Source organism: Tinamus guttatus, unplaced genomic scaffold, assembly GCF_059628265.1.
Source record: "Tinamus guttatus ecotype Peru unplaced genomic scaffold, ASM5962826v1 Tinamus_guttatus_pri_ptg000486l, whole genome shotgun sequence".
Taxonomy (NCBI): Eukaryota; Metazoa; Chordata; class Aves; order Tinamiformes; family Tinamidae; genus Tinamus; species Tinamus guttatus.
In genome coordinates, this window is record NW_028289020.1 from 622,669 (window position 1) to 644,922 (window position 22,254).

Sequence of the window (22,254 nt, forward strand, 5' to 3'; positions counted from 1 at the left end):
ATTTGTCTCTGTGGCCATTGTCAACATGTTCAGCACCTATCCAGCTCACCACAATCGTTATTATTCCTGACAGATTAAATATTTGGTACAAAATTTTGGAAGGGTTAAGACATGAGGTTTTTCATTTAAATTTCAAGTGCAATTCGGTTGCCTAAACATAGATCTCCAGTACCAAATGACATATCCTTTATTATTGTACCTGATTCTAATTCAATAAGATTTTTTTATTCATTTTTTTTTCTCTACAGTTACGTCATATCTTTTAACCTCGTGGAAGTGTCTCAGTCACCCCTGAGCATCTTAAATGGCACTAGACATTGCTGTTTAAATTTAGAAACAAATTTCTAATTAGTAGAGCCACTGGAGAGCAAGATTTCATTGCTGAAAAAATAGGAAGCTAGATCCATTTGAGAGGCCCTAAGATATCCAAGATATCAACTATGATAAGGTTGATACAGCACTGGACTTATAGCAGAACTAGACCAGTCTACAGCAGCTTCTGGAGGCCAATCAGCACATGTTAGAGTATTTCAAATGTGCCCAAATGCTCATGTTTGTAGCTATAAAGGGGCTTAGGCAACCAGTTAACATTGACATTACAGAAGCTTAAATTTAGTTTTCCATCTCTCCAGATGAATCCTACACTATGCTTAAAAACATGCTACTTATAGGTCAGAGTTGTATTCACCTTTGAAATCTGTTTTGGAGCATTTAATAAGATTAAGGGCTTGAGAAATGCCGAGTTCTCTCAATTCAACTTCAGTTGCAGGAGTACAGCACCCAGAGTGAATTGGAGGCTGAATTGGACACATTCAGAAGGATTTTTTAGGATACTACTGTTCTTAGGGAGCTGAGGAAGAGCACAGGCTTTGCTTCTGCTGAAATGAGCAGGCACATGTTCATTAATAGCAGCCTTTTTTTGCTGTCTTGAAATCATCAACAGATTTCGAGGCCACATTTTTGGTATATCTGTGAAGTAGCCTGTAGATCTACTAACATGCAACTTTCCTTGCAATAAGATATATAACAAAGAATAAAACCACAATAGCTTCTAAACATGATCATGCCACATTGTGCCTCATTCTGTTTTATCTTCATTCTACTTTTATTTGGGGGAATATTTGGGATTTTGGGCTTGCATGTTGCTTCCCAGAGCTTGCATGTTGCTAATAGCTATATCTATATTTTAAACTGTGCTTTGACTCAGCAGGTCAGAATCCGAGGACTGTGCAAAAAGAACCTAATAGCTAGGTACCTATGGAAAAATATATCAACTACTCTTTAGAATTAGTATAAGGAAGGAGAACTTCTACCCCTGTAAAAAGAAAGTCTGAAATCACAAAATCGCAGAATGGTTGAGATGAATGGAATGTTTCTGTAAAATAGAGGGAATTTTCCACATGCTAGAAAAAAACTACCCTAATGTAAGTCTTCAGTCTGTTTTTGCCATTGAGGTGTAGTCCTAAAAAAATTTATAATGTTCAGTATGGCAGTCAAAAATAATTCTTAATGTTTAGTGTTTTCACATAACTTACTTGAATAACTAATATCACAGAGATGAAACTGAAAAAGCACCTGTAAAATTGATATTATTTTTCTCTTCAGTTATTTCATTATCATGTCTACCATCTTGTAGTAAATCTTTTGTTTTTCTCTCAGTAAATCAGTTCTCTTTTACAGTAAATTGATACCTTTTGAGCTAGAAGATTGTAGTGTAAGTAAGTGACCTAACCATCACATTTTTAAGCCTAAATTTTGCATTAACTTAAAAACAAGAGGCAGAGTAGAATGACTAGAAGACACATGGAATAAGGACTTTTTTTCAGCCAGGCTACCAAATTAAATCTCTGTATGTCTTATAGATAAGCATAAAATATTTTCACTCAAACAATGAAATGCTGGTTGCCAGAAGCAGGCATTGAAAATTATTATATTATTGAAATTATATTATTGAAAAATTCCCACGAGGATTAAAGTTTCATTCTTAGGCTGCTTGTGGCAAGCTAAAGAACCTTAAACAGTTTCTGAAGTCTCATTTAAAATACAGGCAAAATGTAGAAAAGGAAATCTGACAAGCAAAACAAATATGACATTAGGAAATGTCAAGAAGTAGTAGCTGTTGAAGTACCATTTTTAAATTATAGAAAGTACATCAAATTGAAAGAAATAATTGTTTTACAAATACCTGATTCAACTTTCTGTCAAAGAATTTAACCATGGTAAACTGGATTACCAAGATTGACATAAAAAGAACTGTTCTTTTCAGCATAATATTTCCACTAAAGTATGGGGTGAAGTACAATAGATAGCATTGGTCAGCAAAATATAGATCGATTATTGTTAAAAATGCCAAGTCAAATTCGATGGTTTGGCTGAATTGTTTTCAATGGGTGAATGAGAGATGGGATTTGAGCAGATGCCTTCCCAGAATCAGTAGAAAGCTCACACTGAAGCCATTTTTGCTGTTGCACAGTATGCCTTAAGTAGCTTTTAAAAGTTCTGCTTAGGATAAGTTACAAACTTACCCTAAGAAGGGTTAGTCTATTTTGGTCGTGTTTAATTTTAAGCTTCAATTCACACTAAAATATTGAGGATCAGATATTAATAACTTCTACCAATGAGACATGCATTTCTTTAAGTGAAGAAGTGCTTGTCAAGAGACACTGAATAGCTACACATTCCTTCACTGCTAAACAAATTAAAGGACCTTAACTTTGCATAGGATTTTCAGTTCTCTTATAAAACAAAGGCTTTCCTTATTATGGTTTCAAATCTTGTATCTCAGATAAAAAGTACATGAGATATTCATACTATTATTTACTCTTTTTTGGCGTGTTGGTTAAATCATAGAATCATGGAATTGCTAAGGTTGGAAAGGATCTGTGGAGAGTAGAGATGTAAGTCCAGAATAGCATCATGCTATCTTTTAGGAAGAGGTACCTGCTTGGTCCACAAGGGTGACTTCATTATCTGGCAGTCTTAATTACAAATGCAATAGAAGAAGTAAGCATCTGTGAAAATGGTTTCACCTAAATTCAGGTGTATGATCAGGACTTGTCTAACATTACCTATAAGAAAAATATTTAGAAGGTTTATTTAAATCTCATCCCTTCCAATTCTTTAAGAATCTGGGCTACAAAGAGACATTTCTCTGCATTTGGAATACAACTGCCTATTGTAGATATCATATACTTGTAAAAGTTTAATATCGTGAATATTATTTACAGGAAAAAGCAGTATTTGGATCACTCAGGAAGAATCCAGGCCCATTGGTTCTATGGAGCTATCTGTCCTGCTGTAATGATCTACTCAAACAAATGAGATTTCTGAGCTAATGCTTGCACAGTGACTAACTGAAGAATATTATATTTTCATAAAATAGTCAATGAGTTAAAGAGAATGAACAAAAATCATGCTCTAGTGTAGCAGATACTCTAGGATAAAGAAAATCTAGATCCTTTAATTCACAAATCCTTTAAGTCACAAATAGACCTAATAGAACTAACAGGATAGCAAGAATAAAAACTAATTCACCTTCCTATGACTAAATAGATATGTGAGGATTAATTACAAAAAGAAATGGCTCCAGTCAGGCTCTAAAATGCTCAGCCAATGCACATTTGTGAATCACAGAGGATTTAGATAATTACATAGATGGTAAGTACCTAACAGACCAGTGTTCTCAGGATGTAGGTATCTATGCTTATGTGCTCTTCCAGAGATTGCAGGCCATCCTCTGCACTTTATCAAAGAAATAGATCAATAATATAGATATTAGTAATAATATTAAAAAAGATTTCTCTTTAACATTAATTAAAGAAAACAGAACTGCACAAGTGTATTTCTGTCCTACTGCAGCTTCTGTTTCTGACTTTATTGTTGAATTGCTTCCTGATTTTGGTCTTTGATCAACCTAATTTCCACCTTTTTCCAGATCTTTAATTGATGACTTGGTGCTGTTTTGAACTGTGTGTTTAGTAAACCACCTGTTTGATATATAATTACTATTTATGGATTTGCTAACTTTTTTTTTCTTTGTTTCCAGTTTTCCAAAAAATATAGAGAGATTTAATTCATAAACATAGTGGGTTCTGCAGGAAGAAGTTCTTACAAGCAAATGTAGAGGATTTAGAATTTAGAATTAGGATTACGGCCTTATCATTTTACAAATTTGTGAGTATCTAAAGTATTACAAGATCTAAGTTTAAAAACAATAAAATAAAAATTACAGAGTAAAATTCTAATAACGACAAGTAGTGATATATTCTAATCCAAATTCCATAGTAAAAATATCATTTCAAATTTAAGAAACTCTTTTTAGCTTTATGAATTATAGATTTTTGTGTTGAGGTACAAGCACCTGTTTAACTGTGCTATTCACTAACCGTAACACAGAATATTCTTTACCTACTGAATTTGCAATACGAGTTAAAACAATTTGGATATGATAGATATACAATGTAGTAAGGAATCCACTTTTCTTAAAACTTAATAATATTAATAAGAATATGATGTATCTATCTTCTTCCTTTTCATCTACTTGATTATATGATTTTCATATATAAATATCTGTGCAAAGTTTCAAAATGGACATATGAGCATTCTTCTAGGAAATATTCATGGTAGGTAAGTTTGCATAAGTGTGCTCCTAACAAACCTGCTGGTATTTAACTGTAGTGTAGTACTTGCCAAGTTACTTGGGGCAAAATGTATTCAGGACCACATAATATCTAGCATTATGGCAGTCTAGATTGGAAACAGTAGATGAGACATTTCATAACTTGAAAGAAGCGAGGCATGCAGCTTCTATAATATTGTAATTTCTTTAGATCCCTTGGAAGCTCAGGTCCTGTAGATGCTAGCACAGTTCAAACACATATGAGTCATTTTAATACCCCAGTTAAACTATTTCACTACCTCAGAATAGAATGTTATTAAAAGAGTATAATGAAATGAATTCCAGAGTCAATCAGTTCTTCTTAATGATGTCCCTTATTGCTTTACTTGTTCCGTTGTCATCTTAATTAAAAAAAAAGAAATCAAGAAAGTCTTGTTTGACTCCTTGCTTTCTTGAGAAGTACTACACAGATAATAAGAACTGCTTGTTATCTAACTTTTTTGATGTATCCATGGTAACAGAAATGTATCCACAAATGTGGAGTTCACTTAAAAGCAGTAGCTGTGATTCTGACCCTAAAAGACTCTCCACTGTGTTGGAAGCCTATCACTACATACTTTTTTTTTTTTTTTCTTTTTTTTTTTCAGCTTGTGATTTTGTAATAAGCTTAAAGGGCAATCCTACACTACAATCTTAACTAGTATAGCTGTGTCTCGTGGTGCTGGATTCTATGCTATTTGAAGCAGAATACTTTGGCTGCTGTAAATTGATCTTCCTATGCAATTTTTTTCTCATATAGAAATACTTCAGTGACTTTCTTTTTTTCTTTTATTTTCAGGCTTCTACAAATACATGGCACATTTTTTATGTTCTTTCAATATATACTCCCTTTACATAGCACCAAAAATGAGCAAATTCACTATTTATCTACAGTCCTTGAATTCATTTTCTTTTCTCCTTTCTTCACAAAAGACAAAAAAGACATCAAATTCTGTTTTTTGAAACAAGTGATACCTAATTGAGTGAATATTCCCAAAATACAAACTCAAAATTAGTAAACATATTTTTTTCATGTACCCCCTAAAAATAATTTTTTCTGTGTCTATGATCTTCTGTCTGTGCTTTTTTTAGAACTTAAATACATAATGATCTAGTAAAGGATTACTATGAATTATTAAAAACTAAGTTTCCAAAAAATCAGTGAGGAAATAATCATGACTATTCATTTTGTATTATAAACAGTTTATGAGCATCCGGCTAATAGAACATTTTAAAATCTCTTATTATTTCCTTGTGTTCATTGTTAAGGCCCTCCTCAACCTCAGACTTAAAAAAAAAAAAAAAAAAAAATCTTAGCTTTGTAAGTCATTACTTCTTTCAACTCCACTAAAAATCTTACCTTTTCACCTGTCCAGGATGGAGTAGTGAGTCTGTGCATTGAGGAATCAACAGTTTGGTTGGTCATCAGATGAGCTGTCTGTTTTCATATGGTGTATCTCCTATGCAGAAGTGATTGGAGATGGAAAAAAAAACATGGCCATTTGGAAAAAACACAAGACTATCTGTCCTTTGTAGAGCTTGTAACCTGCTATAATCTCAAAAAGGGTCTGGAAATATGCATGGGGTGTGGCAATTTATATGGAATTAAAGTTAGAATTGCATTTTAAAGATGAATCTCAAATTACTCCCATGATTGAAATTAGAGTGCACAGGGAATCAGTCTATGCCTGATTTTTCTGCAGAAAATGCCTACTGGAGGGAGTAGAGGAGTCCTGGCCAACTGACAGAGACACTGGGGTCTTGGGTTTGACTGAGACCTGTTTGCGCCTGTGTGTCTGAGGATGTGCACATGTGTTCCTTCTAGCAGCACGGTACTTGGGAGGAGCAAGGGATCCAGAACCAGCTGCTAGACAGATCCATGGCCCACAGGCAGACACTGCAGGGATCCACCATATCTCCGTGTGTGCGTGCATGGGTCTGAGTAGCAGCAGCTGGAGTGAGGCTTATATTCCCAGGTGCCAGCAATTGAAGAGACAGAGGAGCCTCCTTACCCTTGTCTTGCTAGGAAACTTAGATTTTATTATATTTATTTATTTATTTTATTAACCTAATGGTGATCTATATTTATGAAGCATTAATAAGAAAATAAAAATGAAATATAATTTTCAGAAGACAAAGAAAGTTAAATAAGAGTTAAACAAGAGAACTTTTCAAGAGAAGCAAAAAGTGAAGAATCAAATGTCACTCTCATCATAGACTTTGTTTCCAAAATTAATTTCTTACCAATGTGATTACACCATTTTCTTTAAAGAATGTAGGTCAGTAAGTTTTCTTGTTAGTGATAAATTCAGAAGAGAAAAAAATCCCACAGTTTAATGGAAATCACGTTATAAATAACTGATCTTCAGTATTACAACTTGTCTTGAAAGATGAAACAGAACACACACAAGAAACATAAAGAAAAAAATAAAAAGGAAGATCGAGAAACATGTATGAATTAAGCACTTGTTCCTAGTTTGGTTAGAGTTTTATTTGAAGAGTTTAGATCAGACTCCAATGTTGTCTCACTATATATGTTGCATTTCATCTCAGTATAAGGTCTTCCAGTGTGCCTGTAAACATAAAACTACTGAAGTTTTTCTAACATTTTAGTTGAACAGGCATCTTTTCTAACAATATGTGATGGAGAAAGAGAGATTTCTCTGTCATATTCTTCTTCACAAATTTCCAATATACAGTATAACATAGCATGTCACAAAAAAATACTTATTTCTCAACAGAAAAAAATGGTCATGCTCAAATTATCCTAAATAGGGTTAAATAATCATCAAACAGTTTGAAATGTGAATTCATACATCTCATGAGAGATCTGACTCATACTATAGGCCACATTTTAACAAATAATAACATTCCTTGAATACTTATTTTGGCAGTAACAATATTCTCCTTATAAATGTAGCAATGTGATATTTCTTGTTAATCTTGTTACATAACTGTGAGTGGAGCTAAAATATGAAATTAACTTGGATCACTAATAAATCATTTTTTTTTCCTCTGGCAATTATTGTTGTTATTTTTAAAATTTCCTTATGTTTTTAAATAAAATTATTATAAATGTAAAAATAAAATCTATTACTTTGAAGGCTATATAATAAATGCACTGTATTGCATTGTATATAAAGGCTGCCAGGTAAACATATTTTTTCAAGTCTCATGTTATAAGAAACTTCCTTGATTTTATTAGTTCTTTTTCTTGCTATAAAAATTATCAGAATTGAAGGTTCAATTTAATTGATACAGGAAATTAAATTCCAGTATTTGATATGACTCCTCAACATACCTGTAAGCTATCTGATGAAGGCTTTACATTTAGGAAGGCTACTATCTCTCTCACTGTATGACCCATCATGTTAAAACACCTAGAAAAACTTGTTCATGTTTTTTTTTTTCATGACCATGAAAGCTGATCTCACCACACTACGGGATGTATAGCATCATGAATACTATGGTAACTCAATGTATTTTTATGAATACATGAATTATGAATACAAATAATGTTTAAATCTGTACCTTGCAATGAAGTCAGATACAGGTTTTTATCTTCTTTCACTGCATTACATGTTCAACTCTATTGACTTCCATTGCTCAAAAATTGCAAAGCAAAGCACTAATAAATTTTTTATAGGATTCAAGCTTGAGAAAAAATCTGTAGGTATTTATACCTATTATTTCAGCATAAAATAATTGTTGGACTCTAGGATAGCTGGCACGCATAGATATGCCTTTGAAAATTCTTGGACACGAATGAAACACACAACAGAGATTAATAAATGTCAGAAAACTCTAGGCAAGTATGCTGTGAGGTCTGATAATGAGGAAAAGCTTATCCTTGGGGCAGTGTGAGATCACTGGCCAAAATTAACAGGTCCTAGATTCTTTACTCGTATTTGTCATTTACTTGCTGAGTAACCTTAACAAATTCAGTTTTCCTTGCTATATTCTGGTCCATTTAGTCTGTCAGTTTTTAGGAGGAGAGGTCATTTCCCAGAGTAAATCATAATCTTTACTCTATTAATAGTTATGATAAACAGAAGACATTAAAATACACTTATTTTCTACAAAGGGTTACTACAATTGAATAACCTATATCTAACTATATTTTCCATTTATTTGACAGTAAACCAGTGAGCATGTAGTAAGGGAGTGTTTTGGTAACATATGTAGCTAACTGAAAAACAGCATGTGACCATATTGATTGTCCCTATATCATCCACCATACATAGATGCAGGATGATTTCTGCAATGTATTACAGAATATTCTGCAATATTATGGATTTTCAATGTGACCGGAAATGCCTTAAGACTCCAGAAAATCAATTAATCATCTCATGACATGTACCATTGGCTTTTATGAAAAGAGTGAAAAGCTCAAAGCTAAACATATGATTCAATGTTGAGCTGAATTAGTGCCTAAAGAGCAGAAAAATATAGTTTGTAGATTGAAGATATTAATATGTTAGGAAATTTCCAGAACCCTTTTTTCCCTTAGGTAAAACTAGGTAAAGTTGGAGGCCAGTAGCTAGCACTGTCCCCCAGAGATCAGTCCTCGGCCCAGTCTTGTTCAACATATTCATCAGTGACCTGTCTGAATGGACAGAGTGGCCCTCAGCAAGTTTGCTGATGATACCAAACTGGGAGGAGTAGCTGATACCCCAGAGGGCTGTGCTGCCATCCAGAGGGACCTGAACACACTGGACAACTGGGTGGTGAAAAACCTCATGCAATTCAACAAGGCCAAATGCAAGGTCCTGTACCTGGGGAGGAATAACCCCAGACACCAGAACAGACTGGGGACTGACCTTCTGGAGAGCAGCTCTGCAGAGAGGGACCTGGGTGTCATGGTGGATGACAAGTTGACCATGAGGCAGCAGTGTGCCCTGGTGGCCAAGAAGGCCAGTGGGATCCTGGGGTGCATTAAGAAGAGTGTCTCCAGCAGGTCGAGGGAGGTGATCCTGCCCCTCTACTCAGCCCTGGTGAGGCCACATCTGGAGTATTGTGTCCAGTTCTGGGCCCCACAGTACAAGAGGGATGTGGAGCTGCTGGAGGGAGTCCAGTGCAGGGCTACAAGGATGATCTGGGGCCTGGAACATCTGCCCCATGAAGAAAGGCTGAGAGAGCTGGGCCTGTTCAGCCTGGAGAAGAGAAGGCTGAGAGGGGACATTATCAATGTAAATAAATACCTCAAGGGAGGGAGTTAAAAGGATGTGGCCAACCTCTTTTCAGTGGTGGCCACCGACAGGACTAGAAGAAATGGCCACAAACGAAAGTACCAAAAGTTCCAGAGGAAATTAAGGAAAAAATTCTTGACACTGACAGTGACAGAGCCCTGGAACAGGTTGCCAAGAGAGGCTGTGGAATTTCCTTCTCTGGAGATCTTCAAAACCTGCTTGGACACAATCCTGTGCCACATGCTCTAGGTGACCCTGCATGTGCAGGGGGGTTGGACTAGGTTATCTCTAAAGGTCTCTTCCAATCTTAATAATTCTATGATTCTATCACTTTTTTAAAAAACAGCTTTCCTGAGAGCAATTTGCTTAAACCTACTGCTTGATAGAAGACCTATCCTGCACAAAAATAAAAACACTCTCTTCACTTGCATTTCTTCATTTGGATTTTAGAAAGAGAAAATTAATATTATGTATGAGTAAGAATTAATTAAATTAAGTAACCGTGACATTTGTGCTAATGATACCAATTAACAAACAGTGAAAGAACATATTAAGTGAAATATAGATCTACTGTCTAAAATATCATTAATATGAGTCTATTCCTGTGTTTTGCTTAGAGCTGAGGTGTTTGCACAGAGGTGGGCATTTCCAGGATGATATTCAACACTGAAACAAAATGGAACACAATTTCTTTGAGAGCTCTTCCTTTTAACAGGAGGACTTTTGTCTGCATACACCTGAAGTTTTCTTTCTTTTGGTGTCATTTTTTAAGTCAAGGTCTTAGGTCATCAAATCACTTTTCCGTCTGCTCTTCCAGCAGTAGAAAGTTTTGACTGAGCACAGGTTAGCTATATGCATGCATACACACACACACGGACACACCCACACCGAGTAGAAAAATCAGATATATTGGTTATCACCAAATAAACAACAGATCCGTATAAACATTTATAGCAGTTCACCATCAAATCATAGATTCCCATCATCTAACATTTATTTGGAATCTGCTGAAATCATAACACTGTTGTTTACAAATAAGCTGCAAACAAGTGACCACAGCCCTATGCACTGTCAGTAATTTGCAGACAAATAAGACCATATGAATTCAGTGAGAAATGTTTTTATGTTCTGTGAAAGAAAACAAAAACAAACTCTCAGGAATAATTTTCTCAAATGACAAAGGGTAAAAACAATGTAAGAATAAAATAACTAGACCCATGAAAAATTTGCAAACAATTCAGGATGAAAAAAATATAGGCTGCAATGTAGATATTTATCTACAAAATTATAAATTGCAGAATGTGAACATCTATTATAAGACCCAGACCACTTGTATGAGCTCATTAAGATGTCTAGTTTATAGCTTTAATTTTGCTATCGGGAATCCCTTTAGAGGGATTCTCCTTATTGCCCCTCCTAAGGGGATATTTGCTTTCTTTCAGATCTCTCAATCTCTATGATCTTCCAAAAGTGATTAAAAGTGGCCTTGCAGTGACATCATAGAATCATAGAATCATTACGGCTTCAAGATCATCAAATACAACTGTAAACCCTTCAACACCATACCTGCTAATTCATGTCCGTAAGCTCCTCATCTACACGTTTCTTGAACACTGTCAGGGACAGTGACTCCACCACTTCCCTGGGTAGCCTGTTCCAATGCTTCACCACTCTTTCTGTGTAGAAATTCTTCCTAATGTCTAACCTGAACCTGCCCTGGTGCAACTTGAGGCCATTTCCTTTTGTTCTATCTGTAGTTGTTCTGAAGAAGAGATTGACCTCCGCCTCACTACAGCCTCCTTTCAGCTAGTTGTAGAGAGCGATAAGGTCTCCCTTGAGTCTCCTCCAGACTAAATAAGCTTAGTCCTCTCAGCTGCTCCTCATAAGGTCTGTGCTTCAGCCCCTTCACAAACTTTGTTGCCCTTTAGACACACTCCAGCACCTCAGTGTCCTTGTAGTGAGGGACCACTGAACACAGTATTTGAAGGGGAATTATCTCTTCCCTAGTCCTGCTGGTTACACTATTCCTGTTACAAGCCAGGATGCTCTTGGCCTTCTTGGCCACCTGGGCACACTGCTCACTCATGTTCAGCCAGCTGTTGACCAGCACTCCCAGATCCCTTTATGCCGTGCAGCTCTCCAGTCACTCTGTCCCAAGTCTGTAGTGCTGCACACTACGGTAGTTGCGACTGAAGTGCAGGATCCGGCACTTGGCCTTGTTGAATCTCAGACAATTGGTCTCAACCTATTTATCCAGCCTGTCCAGATTCCTCTGTAGAGCCTTCCTCCCCCCAAGAGATCAACTCTTCCTACAAGCTTGGTGACATCTGCAAATTTGCTGAGGGTACCTTCCATCCCCTCATCCAGATCATCGATAAAGATATTAAAGAGGACCAGCCCCAACACTGACCCCTGGGGAACACCACTCATGACTGGTCTCCAGATGGATTTAATTCCATTCACCATCACTGTCTGGGCCTGGCCATAGCCCTGTCTGCACACAGACCTCTAATTTCTCATTGAATTTGTTCTGCAATTGCAAGTCTTTAGGTGGAGCAGGAGCCTTGCTTCTCATGCCAGAAGCCAATAGCTCCCAGCCTTCATCATGATACCACCTGGTAGACACAGACTCTGCCTATCCCTCCAATATAATTGGAGTTTCAGGCCTTTAAAGATGTAGAGTCCCTCTTTCTTGTCTGTGATGCTGCAGAGTTTGTTGACCTCCTCCCACAGCTCTTTTGACTTCATGATGCACTTCACTGTTAATTATTGGTGAATTTCCTATGGATATGTGCACTGGACTGTCTATTTGGACATTGCAGATTAGCTTGTTTCTAAATGACTATCCTAAGTTAGGTTTAAGTAGGTAATAGAGTGCTAGTAAACAGGAAGGAGAAAGAGTTCACCACAATCAAGATAAAGATGAGGATTTATAATTAAGTCATCTCAAATAAGCATAACTTCTACCATCATATTATAGATTAGGAAATTATCTTCATTAAGATTTTGTGTATTATTGTCATATCAATGAAGATGGTAGAGTTTTCCCACAGCACAGCCAAGACCTGAATTAGGACTCAACTGAGACTTTGTATGCATACTCATGATAACTTAGTAAGCTATAAAGCAAGCACCTGCTTACACAAGATAACACAAACATGGTCATTTGCTGCAGTTCCCTTGCACATGCAGTCTCCTTGAACAGTAACACTCTGATCATGTTGCTAAGCCCTCAGTTACTGTGAAAAAAATGTTTGAAAACAGGAACTGAGAGAAAAACTAGGGCATAACAGAGGTTTTGGCATTGTAGAAGCTTGCTTGGGATGATACACAGTTGGACTTCCAGAACGGTTGATAGGCGCAGAGTCTGCTCCTCCACGGTTCTCTAGGTAACACAATCGGCCCTCCTCGCAGCTGCAAGGAGGAGTAAGGGAGGCTGAAGTAAAGACACCACAGCCAAACTGTGTTGCACGCCCTGTGGGCCACTGATAAGCCACACAGTAGCTGTCCAGTGGGAGATAAACGGTAACATGTCCGGTGCAGGGCCAGCAAAAGTGGCATATCACTCCTTTTGGATGAACTTTGCTTGAACTTTGCTCATTATAATGTCAAAACACACCTGCATGCCAAAAGTTATCTACCTCTAAGGTATGTCTACTCCTCACTGAGCATGTGCTCTAGATTTTTGATTGACTGTACCTTTAAATGAAAGCGAGAAACTTTTTCACCAATCAATAACAAGTATGACTCAAGCTTTACCTGAATGCAAAGAAAAGTATAAAAGGTGAACTCAGGAGGCAAAGGAGGAGGGAAAAAACCATCATAACTCCTGGGTCAATTGACGGGCTGATCCCCCTTTCCTCCCTTCAGGTTAGGACACTGCCTGAGGAGACTAGAGACTGAGAGCCCTCTCCCATCTTCTGGGGTGAGTGATGATTGCACATTTGTAGACCAGAGTTAGCTAAAAACCCCATGCTGTAGTAGAGAATTTCCTCTACTGACATCCAAAACCTGTTTTGTAAATGTTGCATTTGAATAAATCATGCTGTTTGTGAACACGACTACTTGTCTGAGGGGGGCGCAATCGGACCTACGGTCCACAAACTGTGAATCCAATACTGATTTGATATCTCCTTCCCTCCCAGCAGCACCACCACTACGGCTTTCAAACTGCAACATTTCACAGTTACCTGGAGGCATAGTGTTCAAAACACTTGTTTTGATAAGACATTGTTTTTTTTTTTTTTTTTTTTTTTTTTTTTTTTTTTTTCCAATAAAGAAAATGTAGATAGCTGGTATATTAGATTTACTGAGGCACTAGATGTATGCAAGCTGATATTAAATTGCATACAAAGGTACTCATCTCTTTTAAACATATACTTCTTTAAAATATATCTATTTCCTGATTTTATATGCAAATTTGATACAGAACTCTAAAAAAAGCCTTGAAATTGCAATGCTCTGCTAATATTGTATTTTTTTTTTCTTTCTGTATCAGTGCTATAATCAATCAAGTGTAGTCACACACAGGTGTCGACGCTCTTGTCAGTGTTCAGTCCTCTCTTAACAAGTTCTTTTAGATATTCCACAGTTGAAGATGTAATATTTAATATTTTACTTCAATGTTTAATGTGTTAGTTGCCTAAAAGTATTTGATGTTACACATAATTTTTCACTTAGCAGAGTGGAACAGCAATACACTGAAATCACAGTGCAATTGTAAGTGTTGCTCACTTCAATTTTATTTTATTTATTTTTTGTTAGTTCATATTTCATATGCTATGCTGAGCTGAGCCACATATACACTGCCCCATGCTGGTCTGGTTAACTCAGGGTGAAATGTTTACACCACCAGTAGATCCATGCAACTGACGTACAGTCAGTTGATTGACTCCACTGACATAGCTGTTAATCTAAAACAAAGGATACCCTCCAGTACTATTTGTGTTGAGAAAATTAAACTTTCTCTGCAACTGATGTGGTCAGTCCCATTCTCTCCTCATCTTCATAGGCCCTTCTCTTTGCCAATCTCTTCTGAGCCTTCCTCCATTGTAGGAATTTGTTCCTACAGAAAAGTTTATTTCATACATAAAGAATAGAAACGCCTAGAATTTGTAGATTTTTTCATTTTTGAATTATATTTTTATGTAATTTATACTGAGGACTAATAATATAATTAATTCATGATTTAACTATCAGAAAGTTCCTCACAATGATCATTTAAATATCCAAGACAGGAAAAGGGTATTTATAGCTGACGAATGGATGTTAATAAATTACCTGCCTTTATTCCTCCACGCAAAGAGAAATTTATTTCTGAAGTGGAACTCAAAATGACTTCACTGGGACCATTTTTAATATCCGGATTTTGGTGCAAAATTCAGGGATTGCTGCAAGAAACAGATGAAAGAAAAGAAGAAGCACAGTAATAGTAACAGAAATATATTGATAATAATAATTTTAAAAGAGAGAGAGAGGGGGATACTTTCTTGCACTTTTGTTTTAATAGTGCTGAAAGCTGTAAATCTCCTTAAAAATGCTTGCTGTCTGCCCAGGAATAAAAGGTGATATTGATTGTCTACCGAATTATTAGCAAAGAGTCAAAAAAGTGCTTAGTTTCGTATTAGTCTGTGACCTTGATGACACCAAAGAATGCTGAGAGACAACTACAATTCCCAGGAGGAATTATTTTTTACCTTAAATAGATTTCTTCTGAGCATCTCTTCAGCAAACCATGCTAATGTATCTACCACATAAGTTTGTAAGCTGCATGTTAGAAGAACAAGTGTCTACCATGTGCTGCCTGGATACCTTGTGTCATTAACCTCTCAAAAAAGAACAGGTCAATTCATGTAATTTATGTACTTCCTCTTTTTTAATAATTGTTACTGCAGGATCACAATTAATGATACTCTTAGGATAAAATATTGCATTCCTATAAGAAAGAAGTTGAGCAAGGGGGCAGGAAACCTGAGTGGATGGGCAAGGAGCTGCTGGGTAAACTTAATGAGAAAAAGAGCATGTATATAATGTGGAAGAAGGGCCAGGCCACATGGGAAGAATACGTGAACATTGTCAGAGAATGCAGGGATGCAATAACAAAGGCCAAGGCCCGTTTGGAATTAAAGTTAGCGAAAGATGTCAGGGACAACAGGAAGGGCTTCTATAAATACATCAGCAGCAAGAGAAAGACTAGGGAAAATGTTAGTCTGCTGCTGAATGGGGAGGGTGTCTTGGTGGCGGAGGACACAGAGAAGGCAGAGTTACTAAATGCCTTCTTTTCTTCTGTCTTCATTGCTACGGCTAGTCTGCATGATCTACAGAGCCTGGAGACAAAAGAGATAACCAGGAGAGAGGAGGACTTTCTGCTGGTTGAGGAGGATTGCAAACTGTACACACATAAATCTATGGGCCCAGATGGGATGCACCCAAGAGTGCTGAGGGAGCTGGCGGAGATTATTGCTCAGCAGCTCTCCATCATCTTCAAGAGGTCATGGAGGGCTGGGAAGGTCCCAGAGGACTGGAAGAAAGCCAGTGTCACTGCAGTCTTCAAAAAGGGCAAGAGGGAGGAACTGGGAAACTACAGGCCAGTCAGCCTCACCTCCATCCCTGGAAAGATGATGGAGCAGCTCATCCTAGAGACCATCTCTAGGCATGTCAAGGAAAAGAAGATGATCAGAAGCAGTCAGCATGGATTCATCAGGGGAAAATCGTGCTTAAAGAACCTTGATTTCAACAAGGCTTTCTACACAGTCTCCCATAACATCCTCATCGGAAAGCTCCGAAAGTGTGAACTAGACGAGTGAACAGTGAAGTGGATTGAGAATTGGCTGAGCTCAGAGGGTGGTAATAAATGAGGCTGAGTCTAGTTGGAAGCCTGTGGCCAGTGGTGTCTCACAAGGGTCAGTACTGGGCCCAGTGCTGTTCTATTTGTTCATCAATGACTTGGATGAGGGGATAGAGTGCACCCTCAGCAAGTTTGCAGATGATACCAAACTGGGTGGAGTGGCTGACACTCCTGAGGGCTGTGCTGCCATTCAGAGAGACTTAGACAGGATAGAGAGCTGGGCAGAGAGGAACCTCATGAGGTTCAACAAGGACAAGTGCAGGGTCCTGCACGTGGGGAGGAATAACCCCAGGGACCAGTACAGATTAGGGGCTGACCTGCTGGAAAGCAGCTCCACAGAGTGGGATTTGGGAGTCCTGGTTGACAGCAGGTTAACTGTGAGTCAGCAATGTGTCCTCATGGCCAAGAAGGCCAATGGGATTCTGGTCTGCATCAGGAGGTGTGTTGCCAGCAGGTCGAGGGAGGTGATCCTGCCCCTCTCCTCAGGCTGGTGAAGCCACACTTGGAGTACTGGGTGCAGTTCTGGGCTCTCCAGTACAAGAAGGACTTTGAGCTTCTAGAGAGGGTCCAGTGTAGAGCGACAAAGATGATTAAGGGCCTGGAGCATCTGTCGTATGAGGAAAGAATAAGCAAGCTGGGTCTATTTAGTCTAGAGAAGAAAAGACTGAGAGGAGATTTGATCAACATGTTGTCACGGAACGAGTGGTGGGGGGTGGTGAGTGACACAGTGCACTTCACTCGTGGGAAAGAAATAGGAATAGGTTTTATTGGTAACGACAATGGTTTCACGAGAGTCTATGGCAAGGTCACTTATTAGTTACTGCATGGAGGTTCAAGATATACACAGAATTATCAAGGACACCCTCCCGTTGGGTCACGAGGTTCAGACTGGACCCCCTTGCTTTCCAAACTCCTTCTGAGAGGAGTCTGGGTGCGGCTGAATCCAGTCCTAGTCCCAGACCTGGTCAACGGTTTATGTCTAAGGGATTTGTGCACAAAGTAAGGTTTACAAGTTCAAAAAGAGAAAGGTGCGCTATAGTCACTTACCACAAATCTGTAGTGGGAAGGATCTCTTAACCTCGAGGAGTATCCTTGAGAGGCGTCCCTGCTCAAGGGGAGATCCCAGTGTGCAGCCCGCTGCCGTGCAAGGAGAGCTCAATGGGCTCTTGGGCTGTCTCCGTATTTATGGGATAAGATGATTGACTGATAGTCATTCTTTCAATTCAGAAATGACTGTTGGCTGATGTACTCACAGTTAGCCTTATCTCCCCATCAGGATAGGGCCATCAGGACTGTTATTGATGGTTGATGTCTGGGTGGGGGAAGAAATCAGGGAGGCAACTACCAGGATCAGATAATGTGGTAGTTAACACCTGAACAGGGCTACGTGTGAGAAGTCAGGATGAGCTGGGGAAGGAACATATCCATCACACATGTTCAAGTATCTGAGGGGTGAATGTAGGGAGGATGGGGCCAAACTCTTCTCGATTGTGGCCGGTGATAGGACAAGGGGTAATGAATGCAACTTGAAACACAGGAAGTTTAACTCCGTATGAGGAAAAACTTCTTTACCGTGAGGGTGACAGAGCCTTGAAACAGGCTGCCCAGAGAGGTTGTGGAGTCTCCTTCTCTGGAGATCTTCAAAACCCTCCTGGATGCCACCCTGTGCCACGTGCTCTAGATGTCCCTGCTTGAGCAGGGGGGTAGGACTAGATGATCTGTAGAGGCCCCTTCCAACCTTAACCATTCTGTGATTCTGTGATAACTGTAATCTTACTCTTTGAGGGATTTACTATACTATTAATACACATTGCTATTAATAACATTAATTTGAAATACACTGAAAAAATACATTTCATGTCATGTAAGTATGTTATTATATTATGCTGTTTTCCTTTTGATAGGGTATATTTAATGTCCCTGGGAGACATTAGGCCATAGCAATAATGACAAGACTTTCACAGATAATTATTTACCAGTCTTTATTGCACCTGTATTTGGTACTAGAATGTCTTAGTTTTAGTTGTGCAGAATCCCTTGCACAGTAGACAAAGATCAAAATTTGTGCAATAATATGAGAGAAAACAGGATATTAGTTCTATACAATTTAATGCTTACATAGTATTTTCTAGACCGTAAATACAAATTAATGCATGTACATTCTCTCCTCCATCCTTTTCCTCACGATAATTGAACCTGCATGATTGTGGTAATGTGAAAAAAATCCACATGCTAAGCAAGTGGCCAAGTAATTTTATTATGGGGAAACAAAATTTGCTTCCTGCTAGTGAATAAGCTAACACAGGCTTGACATCATCTACATTGCAGTCGAGACATTTCGTACTGTAAAGAAGTGTGCGTATCTGCTGATGTCAGAAGCACTGCAGGTATAACGTATACTCTAGTGGCACTGTAATACCCAAGTTAGGTAGGGAACAAGGGGAAATCACGGAGCTAATGGCTATTTGTCATCTCCAGCTCTCAAAGTTTCATTCCCAAATGCCTTTTATGTATTGATAAATCTAGAAGTGCTTTAAAAAAGTGTATCACATCATGTGCTGCAACTGAGAAAAAAAAGAATTCATCATTTGAAAATGTACTGGAGCTCTAAAGTGAATTTGAAATTCAAGCACCTGGTGTCATCAGGGTGTGATGGCTGTTTTATACAGTGGCAGAAGAGTGGTTGCTTAGGGATTCTGTCAGTAGATCTGAGTGATATCCCAACTGCTGACATTTACTAACTAACATGGCATTTAGACATACTCCTAAATCCTTTTGCACTTATCCTTCTGATTCTTGCACTGTCGTGCAAAGGAAGTAGAGCTATCTCTTCACACATCTCTAGACAAAAATCAGTCAATATCTGATCACCATGGGGATGTTTTTCACATTGAGAGCCTGTTCATGCCATTATGGCTCATGCAGAATAGTACTTTACCTGCAAGTAGTTTCATTAAAATCAGCAAGGCTACTTGTTTGTTTAAAAATACATTTCATTCTTCACTTACAAATCTATATGAGTTTCTCAGCATGCTGCACCACAGTACCTTTTATTATCTGACCACTCTTTAAAAGACCATTTTTTTCATACATATGCCAAATGGAATATATATCAGCTATAAAATCAAAGAAACATTTGGTTTGGAATGTTCTTTTAATAATAACAGTAATTATATTTGGCACTTACTTAGCAATTTTCATCTGCAAAACACTTACTACCAGCATTAGCTTTTTAATTCTCACAGACCCTCAGCAAGGTAGGCAGCTATTCTACCTCCCAAGAAGAAGGTTCACTGCTGGGTGGCAGATTTCCATTCATGGAATAGAAAGAAAAAGGAAAGAAAAAGAAAATTCAACTAATCCGCAGGTTTTAAACAAGAAAAATGTTAAACCCAACATTTTTAGGGGTAAGCTGAAGTGTGACAGAACAGTTCTGTTCCTTAAAGTGTGACAGAACAGTTCTGTTCTTAAAGCAGAAAACTTAGTCCAACCAATAATGACTCGGTGGACACAGTCCTGTGAACTATTGTCACCATATAAAAATGTTATTTTCCAGGCTACCATCTGGAACGAGAAAGTCATATGGAAAGTGTTCATTGTCAGGTCCCATGTCCCTCGTCTGCAAGGTAACATATCTCTGGAATGTATTGCTCAACATATAGCCCTCTAATCTTTACATTCTTGGTGCTTAGAATATTGGCTGCTCTCCAGAGTAACAGAAAGGAGCTAGAATCTGCCTGACTGTCTCTTAAAAGAATTTCATTTTCTCTTTAGGATGTCTTTTCTATAACTACATTGTCATAGCTTGTATTTTTTTGTAACCGCAGGAGACCGTCTTGTGACAATTCTATGATCTAAACAGATGTTAGTTGCATTAATAATCCAAATAGATTAGAAAAAATAATAATTTTCCAATACAGAGGTGTGGACTTATCTCAAAGAAATTGAAAATAATGCCAGTTTTAGCAAGTAATTAAGACAGTTTGAAAGTAATTTCTCTTGAAGGAAATGAAATATAAGATAAAAAGTTCTTCTTGGCAGACTATTTTTTATTTTTATTTTTATTTTTTATTTTTATCTGAAATTTTTGTTTTATTTTGTTTTGTTTTGCATTGGAAAGTGTGGATTCAATTGCATTGAACTTTTCACCAAGCAGGATCAATTTTTGAAACATTTTGTTTCTGGGGTTGAATATTTGGAACATCTTGAAACAATTATTATTCAATATTTTCAATTTATATTTCAATATAATCTGCCTTCTGAAGATTATATAATTAAAATACATCATGCATCTTTCAGTCTCTATCTTTTCTTGACAATATTATCTGAATCCCAGTTCATTCTGGGATGACCTCTACTCCAATCTTTGTGTTTCCTCACGTTTTTCTACATATAATAGTTACCGTGTCCTTTTTCTCTCCACCCAGGGTGTGACTTTCTATGTCACCTTCTGCAGGAAGTAAATTTAAGTTCTTTCTTCACCACTGCGACTCACTTTTGGTTCTTCTTTCTCTGAAATTTTCTGAGTTATCTACTAAATTTAGTTCCTGTCCATAAGCAGCATCAATTTCCAGTTTCTGGATGTGTTGGGAGAATTCAAACTTACTGTGGCCTACCAGCATATAGTACAAACCATCTATAAATGGCCGATGTAAGAGAGAATCACAATTATAGAAGAAAATTTGATACTCTTGTTTCTTTCTTTCTTGGATAATCACTACCTCAAAATGTCAACTCTTCTATGTAAACATTCAACCTTATTTCACTTAGGAGCAATGCATTAGTAACTATCACAATTCCCATGGAGCAAGGTAAATGTTTCCTTATATTTATGAAATAAAAATTAGATTTTTATCACCTTACATTAGTTTTTTAAAGGTAAGAATACACACTAAGGTAACAGCATTTTTTTGTTTTGCTTTTTTGTCTTTCCTTGTAAATGCTGTAGATACACCAGGACACAGTCATTTTAAAATCAGTCATCAAATTCTCCATCAGTAAATGTTTATTTATGCAAATTCCCTGCTATGGAAGTTAATGCTTCAGAATGTTGTCAGTGCCCTTGACAGTTGAATGTGTGACATTCTTTGACTGCAAAAAATAATCATGTTTTCTTCTAAAGTTCTTGAGTATATAAGTTTTTGCATGAGACTTGTGCTGTATGCTAAAGAGGATAAGTTGAGGGATACATGAAGTTAATATTGTACAGAACATTCAGTTCTGAATGTTAGACGTTCATTTCGCCTAACATCTACATGTTAGACATCTAACCCTGAGCTGTTCACCTCAGGCTTCATTTATGGTTGTTAAAGATAAATAAACTCTTCCAGAGGATGACTACTTTGATCTAATTTGGTTGCCATTTAAAGGATGAGATTAATCTCTCTCTGGAGATGTCTGCTTCTTTTCATTGACTCTAACATGCCCAGGATGACTAGCACAGCACTAAGAGTTGAATTTTAAAGTGCTCATGTTTGAGCCAACTGGTGGGACAGGGTGGACAGGGTGGCATCCAAGCAGACTTTGAAGATTTCCAGAGAAGGAGACTCCACAGCCTCTCT

General features: G+C 37.5%; 1 protein-coding gene across 1 annotated transcript in view; it reads right to left on the reverse strand.

Moving 5' to 3' along the window:
- LOC148592902 (uncharacterized) overlaps positions 1-22,254 on the reverse strand; it is a 127,958-nt gene that overhangs the window by 105,082 nt on the left and 622 nt on the right. The gene's annotated exons all lie outside the window — the stretch shown is intronic.